This window comes from Triticum aestivum, chromosome 2A (assembly GCF_018294505.1).
Source record: "Triticum aestivum cultivar Chinese Spring chromosome 2A, IWGSC CS RefSeq v2.1, whole genome shotgun sequence".
In the NCBI taxonomy this organism is placed as follows: Eukaryota; Viridiplantae; Streptophyta; class Magnoliopsida; order Poales; family Poaceae; genus Triticum; species Triticum aestivum.
The window spans coordinates 711,717,544-711,726,045 of record NC_057797.1 but is presented as its reverse complement, the minus strand read 5'-3'; positions in this window follow the sequence as shown (position 1 = coordinate 711,726,045).

Genomic DNA, 8,502 nt, shown 5'->3' with positions numbered 1-8,502 from the left:
ACAAGAAAATGATCCGGAGACTTCGGCATCACTCTGCTGGTCTGCATTGACTATGCTATGTAACCACTTCGGCGTGTCGAGCTCTCCGCTCCGCCACCTCAGGACCAGCTTGGGGGATGGAACCTTGCCCCGCATCAAGCTCGGACCGCGTCATCAATACCGAACACATTAACCAGCTAAGTCGCTTTCATGCTCAAAGCTTTAATTTCTAACTTGTGTTCGGTTAGACCAAGCATTATACCTTTTTGGAAAAAAGTTGCTTGTAAAAAATTTCCTTGTCCAAACTTTGTTTGTGACACATAAATTCAAGGACCCAATTCACTTGGGGGCTTCATTTATGAAGCTTTTCCTCTTGCATATGATTATACTTGTACGGCTTCGTTCCTTGTTCGTGTATTATACCACAATATGCACCATATTGACTTAAGCGATTTGCAAGCTGGGTTGCCTCGCTCCTGTGTTTACCCCTACGTTCCCGATTGTTCGGCTAGGGAGTAAAGGGAGCACCTCTGCGATTGTCACGATTGGGTCAAACGAGCCGGACCTCAGACTGGGTGAAGCCGAAAGCTAGCGCTCTTATAGTTTTCAATGATGGTCGGCACACAACGGAACTCATGAGTACAAAAAATCTATTGCACAAGTCTCATAATAACAATGAGCACCGAAGAAAGGTATCGGTGGGGGTACTATTTTCTTCGAAGATGCTTCTTACACTTCACGGCAATATAGCATAAGTTCCCTGAGCACGCTTTGTCTGTTACAACCTTATGGCCTGATTGCCTGGTTATTGGAAACACCGTCGATATTCTCGACCGATGGAGTACATAACACTTTTCGGTCCTTGACCGAAGAGGGAGAAGCTGACGGTCGGTTAAGACGCGTTTAAAGTTCGGTTGAACATAGATATGATATAAGTACTTCGGTACATGCAATCATTCTTCTACCCAAGTCACTTGGGGGCTCTTAAGTTTATTTGAGCCGTTTTATAATAAGTGTTCTTCTTCTTAGTCGTTGCAAAGTTTTATTATTATTTATCACTCCTTTTTCGACACGAGTGCGGGGTCACTAGCCGAGGAGCCTAATTTCTCTCTCGAAGCCGCTAGAGTTTAGTTTGCTAAACTGGCCTGATGAGAAGTACTCCGCCCTCGGGATAGGAGGTTGAAGCCGTAGGCTAACCCGCTCGAAGTCTTGAGATAGGATGTATCATGTTAAAGAACGACAGAAGCACTTCTTTTTTCTCAGACCAACTTTCGGATTGGCACCGAACACTTGATATTGTTCGGACGTCATGTTTTTACTGACGTTTCTTGGTTTTCCAAGCTTTTTGGCACTTTTAAACTATTTGTGCTTTTCCAGCATTAGTCTCGCAGTGCAACACCGGACACCTTTAGGGATTGGGCAAAAACATTCTCAGATATTGCTATATATGCATCGGTTTCGAATTGTGTCTTCGATCAATAGTTGGGTTGCCCGGCTCCTGCACTTGCTTCCTACGTTCCGTTTTGTTCGGCTAGGCGTGCAAAGGGAGAACCACTGCGATTGTGCTTCCAACTCACATGGTTAAGCACCTTAGTGGAGAAAGCCGAAAACTGACTGTCACAATAAGCGTAAACTGGTCAGCGATCCGATGACTATGACGGGCCATTCATAACATTGGCCGAAGTGTTTACGGCTTGACCTCGACTGTCGCCGAACACTACCGGGGGCTATTAACTGGCCTCCCAAACTAAATCCTCGATATTTTGCTCTTACATTCGAGCTGAGGTTTCATGATCATGCTTAGCATGACAACCCGAAGAAAGGAACCGATAGCGGGACTATTTTCTTTGGAAGACATTTCTTCTGTTAAACAGTAATATAACTCTCTGCGTACCTTTGTTTATAAAACTGTATGGCCAGATTGCCTTGTTTGTTGTAAATCTTTGCCCTCATAAAGGTTTTATAAAGTAGGACAAACACTCCTCGGCTACTGGCCGAGGAGGTGGAAGCCGACGGTCGGTCAACAAAGTTTTGTACAATGCGGATCCGAGCATTAATGACGTAAAGTACTTGGATACATAGAGTCATTACACATAATTTGTGATTTTACTATGGATATTGATCCTTAATTCGGCCACCCGTGCCTGCATTAAGGCTCGGGGGCTACTGGGCTTCGGGCTTATTATTTACAAATATTAAAGGGGCACATCGATCCCCTGATCTGGTGTTGCCACCCGGCCAGTGTCTCGGGGGCTACTGCATTGCTTGTCCAATGCAGAAAATATTATGTGCAATATAGTTTCTGAGGAGATTTTGATCCTCAGGTTGGTCGGCCGCACCCAACCTGAGTCTTGAGGACTGAGCACGCCGCTTTTGTGTCCCGAAGTATTCTGTCGAGCTAGGACTTGATCCTCAAGCCGATTTTGCAAATCAACCTGAGTCTCAGCGGCTACTGGGATCATCGGTCTTATGTCATCCTTCATGTGCATCTCGGGTTTTAGACCGATACACACCTTGAGGGCTACTGGCTATATATCTCGGCAGAGAATAAATTGAACCAATAAAAAATACTGACAAAAAATCAGCTCATAGTCGGGGTGGTGCACCACCTCGGAAGCAGTCCGGCATAAAGCTCGGGCGCTAGTGGCTGGCTCCATAGAGGGCATTTCCGGCATTAAGCTCGGCTAAACTCCTTCAACTTTTTTGAACCAAGGTGATATGACACCTCGGATATAGTCCGGCATTGGAGCCTGGACACAGTCTGGCGTTGGAGCTCGGATATATTTCGGTGTTGGAGTTCGGATACATAGTCCGGCGTTGGAGCTCGGATACATTCTGGCGCTAGAACTGGGAAGCGGTCCGGCGTTGGTGCTCGGCTGCAAAAGATACCTCGAATGCAGTCCGGTGTTGGAGCTCGGACGCAAGAGGACCCTGCCTCCCGGGAACAACTTCAAACCCGAGGTGTGGCATAAAAATAAACAAGGCATTGATAAAGGCCGGAAACTTAAAGGGGCTCCTCGGATACCCGACGTGTAAACTCGTCGAATGCATTTCGGCGATCCTCAAGATCGAAGATAAAGAAGATTTGTTGAACCAGTTTTCAAGACCGGCAACCGAAGATGAAGAACGGTTCGAAAGAATCGAGGAGCGTCCCTAACTTGAAGACCGGTTCAGGGGGCTACTGACGGTGTCCTGGACTAGGGGGTACTCACCACGTCATCTCCCGATATATTAGATTGGGCCAAGGACCCCCGTGGCCGTATACTCGTGGGCCAGTTCGGACGGCTACCGCATACAAGGAAGATTCCACAAGACTTGGCGATCAAGACAAGGACTTCTCCCCACCGGCGTATTCGGCTAGGACTCTTGTTATCCTAGGCCTCCGGTACATTATATAAACCGAGGCCAGGCTAGTCGATAGACATATAATATATACAACAATCATACCATAGGCTAGCTTCTAGGGTTTAGCCTCCTTGATCTCGTGGTAGATCTAATCTTGTACTACCCATATCATCAATATTAATCAAGCAGGACGTAGGGTTTTACCTCCATCAAGAGGGCCCAAACCTGGGTAAAACATCATGTTCCCTGCCTCCTGTTACCATCCGGCCTAGACGCACAGTTCGGGACCCCCTACCCGAGATCCGCCGGTTTTGACATCGACAATGACAGTCAGTTTTAGCTTTCTCTACTGAGGTGCTCGACCCAGCTCAACTGGGGCACAATCACAGTAGTTCTCCTAGTGCTACCTTAGCCGATATAGCGGAACGTAAGACACCAAAACATAGGAGCCGGGCAAACCCAACTATTGACCCAAGACATGATTCGGAGCCGATGCATATAATGCTATAAGTTCGGGGTGCCGCACTTGTTAAAGTGTTCGGACTTCTCACACCATATTGAGGGGTACTAAAGCCCCTGGCGTATTTTGGCCGTACCAAAGTGTACGGGGCAACATGTCGTTAAGGAACATATATTTAAAAAAAAGAGTAATGCAAAAATAGACAAAAGCTATGCATTGTTTATTAAAAAGGGCTGCGATCAAAGCAGAACGTTACAAAAATGCGATAAGAAAAAGGTTGGACTATTTATCATGTCCGTTCCAGGGGCAGGCTGTGGAATGGTATGCGAAACAGGTATACTGCTCGTGATAAAGACCACCTGGGAGTTCCGTAATGCGGCATGGCTTGTCTGCTTCCCTGGTTCTTGCATCGTTTGTGCGGCAAGTGTGCTGAACAGGCCTTCCAAAGAATGGAGTCCTGAAAGTAAGAGAAAATTAAAAAATCGGCAGCCCCTGGTGCGGTTTAAGCCGTGTTTCGGGCGTGCCGTGATGGTGCCCCTCCCCCTGTACCCATGGTATTTCTAAAGCGTAGTTATGTATGCGAAGCACTGGTGTCGCATTTTTGCGAGGGCTGGGGTTGGGGCCGCATTACTACGCTTGCTCAGAACATGCCAGGCAATCTTGTTGTAGGTTACTCCGGGCGCGCTTGACGGTGTCCGCACGTTTAATGGCCGGACTGGAGAACTGCCTGGAGAGGCTGCTTTGTACTTCCGCTGCAAGGGCCGCCGTGTGCTCCTCCGTTCGGAGGGAGCGTTCGGTGTTTCCATTGACCGTAATTACTCCTCGAAGGCCTGTCATCTTGAGCTTAAGGTATGCGTAGTGTGGTACCGCATTGAACTTGGCGAATGCGGTTTGCCCGAGCAGTGCGTGATAGCCACTGCGGAATGGGACTATGTCGAAGATTAACTCCTCGCTTCAGAAATTATCCAAAGATCCGAAGACCACTTCAAGTGTGACTGAGCCTGTACAGTTGGCCTCTACACCTGGTATTACGCCTTTAAAGGTCGTTTTGGTGGGCTTAATCCTCGAGGGATCTATGCCCATTTTCCGCACTGTATCCTCGTAAAGCAGGTTCAGGCTGCTGCCGCCGTCCATATGGACTCTAGTGAGATGAAATCCGTCAATAATTGGGTCTAGAACCAATGCGGCGAATCCGCCATGACGGGTGCTAGTGGGATGGTCCCTTCGATCAAAGGTGATCGGGCAGGAGGACCATGGGTTGAACTTTGGGGCGACTGGCTCTACCGCGTATACGTCCCTTAACGCACGCTTCCGCTCCCTCTTGGGGATGTGGGTTGCGTATATCATGTTCATCATCCGCACTTGTGGGGGAAAACCCTTCTGTCCACTGTTGTTCGGCGGCCGGGGCTCTTCGTCGTAATCGCTATGCAGCCCCTTGTCTTTATTTTCGGCATTTAACTTGCCTGCCTGCTTGAACACCCAACAATCCCTGTTGGTGTGATTGGCCGGCTTTTCGGGGGTGCCATGTATCTGGCACAAGCGGTCGAGTATTTGGTCCAAACTGGACGGCCCCCTAGGATTTCTTTTGAATGGCTTTTTCCACTGACCGGATTTATAGCCTCTGAATCCGGCATTAACTGCCGTATCCTCAGCATTGTCGCCGTTAATGCGGCGCTTCTGCTTGTTGCGACGCGACCTGCCACTACTGTCCCTGGTATCCAAATTACCAGGGTTCTTGGTCATATTGTTGCTACAAGCAAACCAGCTGTCTTCTCCCGCGCAAAAGCGGGTCATGAGTATCGTGAGTGCTGCCATAGATTTCGGCTTTTCCTGTCCAAGGTGCCGGGCAAGCCACTCGTCACGGATATTGTGCTTGAAGGCTGCTAGGGCCTCTACATCCGGACAGTCGACTATTTGATTTTTCTTTGTTAGGAACCGTGTCCAGAATTGCCTGGCCGATTCCTCGAGCTGCTGGATTACGTGGCTTAGGTCATCGGCGTCTGGTGGTCGCACATAAGTGCCCTGGAAATTGTTGAGGAATGCGGCTTCCAGGTCCTCCCAACAACTGATTGATCCTGCTGGCAAGCTGTTAAGCCAATGCCGAGCTGGTCCTTTAAGCTTGAGTGGGAGGTATTTGATGGCGTGGAGATCATCGCCGCAGGCCATGTGGATATGAAGGAGATAATCCTCGATCCATACCGCAGGATCTGTTGTGCCATCGTATGATTCGATGTTTACGGGTTTGAAACCCTTGGGGATTTGATGATCCATTACTTCGTCTGTGAAGCATAGTGGGTGTGTGGCGCCTCTATACTGGGCTATATCACGATGTAGCTCCGATGAGCTTTGTCTACTGTGTTCGGCCCTACCGGATTTGTGTCCGGCGTGACGGTTATCGTCTCGAGTCGTGGGGCGCCCACGCGATTCGTAGATCGATCTTGTTTGCCTTGCCTTGTCCTCCAACATATCTCGCAGGTCTGGCGCATTTTCCCGTGCCTTGGTATGGGGTGCGGCTTGAGTGGAGGGCCGAGAGGCCTCTCTGTCGCAGCCACGAGGTGGCCGGTCGGCCGTATCAAGTGCTGGTGATGTAGGTTTAAGTGCTTCCTCCTCTAATCGGGATAGCAACCTGCGCTTTGGGTAGCTCTTGGAGGGGCATTCGAGTTTATGCTCTTCGGCCGCAAGGACTTCAGTCCATCTGTCGACTACCAAATCTTGATCAACTCTAAGTTGTTGCTGTTTTTTCTTGAGGCTTCTTGCCGTGGCTATAAGCCTGCGTTGAAAATGCTCTTGCTCGACGGGATCCTCTGGCACGACGAATTCGTCGTCGTCGAGGCTTGCCTCGTCTTCAGAGGGAGGCATATAATTATCGTCCTCAACCTCTCTGTCTGCCGCTCTCTCATGAGGGCTGGCTTCTCCATCCTCCTGTGCTGAATCTTGCTGGAGGGGGTTTTCTTCGGCACTCTCCGGAGTATTATTATCTCCCGTGCTGGAATCACCGTATTTGTTTTGGCGGGATTTTGAGCGGCGCCGCTGACGCCGGCGCTTAGGCTGTTTCTTGGAGGGGTCATCCTCCGCTGTTCCATCGCCATCTCCTTATTTTGGGGTGTCCACCATGTATATGTCATATGACTAGGTGGCTTTCCAGGGCCCAATAGGCGCTGGTTCTTCATCGTCTCCTGCATTGGCGTCCATACCGTCGATGTCTTCGGAGTCGAAGTCCAACATGTCGGTTAAATTGTCGATAGTGGCTACAAAGTGGGCGGTGGATGGGCTTTGAATTTCTTCATCGTCCGTATCCCAACCTTGCTGACCGTAGTCCGACCAGGGCTCTCCTGATAAAGAGAGAGACTTTAGTGTCTTCAGAATATCGCCGAAAGGCGAGTGCTGAAAGATGTCCGCGGTAGTAAACTCCATGATCGGCGCCCAATAGGATTCGATCGGCAGGCGCGCGGAGGGTTCGGAGTCCGGAGAGGAGTCCGGCTCCTTGGAGTCACGAGCTCGCGGAGTGCGGGGCTGGTGTTCGGCTCGATCGCCGTTTGGATCGCAGCCCCCGAGGCGGCGTCCAATCACCCTTCCTCGATCGGCGCAGTTGGCTCCGAATTAAGGGTCGAAGCGATGCGGGTGCGGCCTCCAGGGCACTGTTCGGCGGCAGAGCTAGATCATGCTCGTCGTGACAGTGCGGCGCGCTCGGCAGTGGCTCGAATCCGTCGAAGATCAAGTCCCCGCGGATGTCAGCCGTGTAGTTTAAACTTCCAAATCTGACCTGACGGCCAAGGGCATAGCTTTTGACCTGCTCCAGATGGCCAAGTGAATTGGCCCGCAGTGCGAAGCCGCTGAAGACGAAGATCTGTCCGGGGAGGAAGGTCTCACCCTGGACTGCATCGCTATTGATGATTGTAGGAGCCATCAAGCCTAACGGCGACGACACAGAGGAACTCTCAATGAAAGAACCAATGTCGGTGTCAAAACCGGCGGATCTCGGGTAGGGGGTCCCGAACTGTGCGTCTAGGCTGGATGGTAACAGGAGGCAAGGGACACGAAGTTTTACCCAGGTTCGGGCCCTCTTGATGGAGGTAAAACCCTACGTCCTGCTTGATTAATATTGATGATATGGGTAGTACAAGAGTAGATCTACCACGAGATCAGAGAGGTTAAACCCTAAAAGCTAGCCTATGGTATGATTGTTGTTCTGTATGTTGTCCTACAGACTAAAACCCTCCGGTTTATATAGACACCGAAGAGGGTTAGGGTTACACAAAGTCGGTTACAATGGTAGGAGATCTACATATCCGTATCGCCAAGCTTGCCTTCCACGCGAAGGAAAGTCCCTTCCGGACATGGGACGAAGTCTTCAATCTTGTATCTTCATAGTCCAGGAGTCCGGCTGAAGGTATAGTCCGGACATCCGGACACCCCCTAATCCAGGACTCCCTCAGGTAGCCTCTCCCGAATCTAAGAAGAGTGGTGTATGATCCGAGATCGCTCTTTGCATCGCATGAACCAACACCAACGGATATTTTTGTTCCCATTCCACACTAGCAAGTACCCTGTCCAGCTTTTCATAAGTGGGAACAGGTAGCGAGTTGGCCCATGTGAACTGTCTACCGGTGAGCTCAATTTCTCCCTGACTGAGGCTCTCGATAATCATGTTAAACATCATAGACCACCGTCCGTAAAAATTGTCATTATTCTTTTCTTCTCTTCTCTGGATTATATTA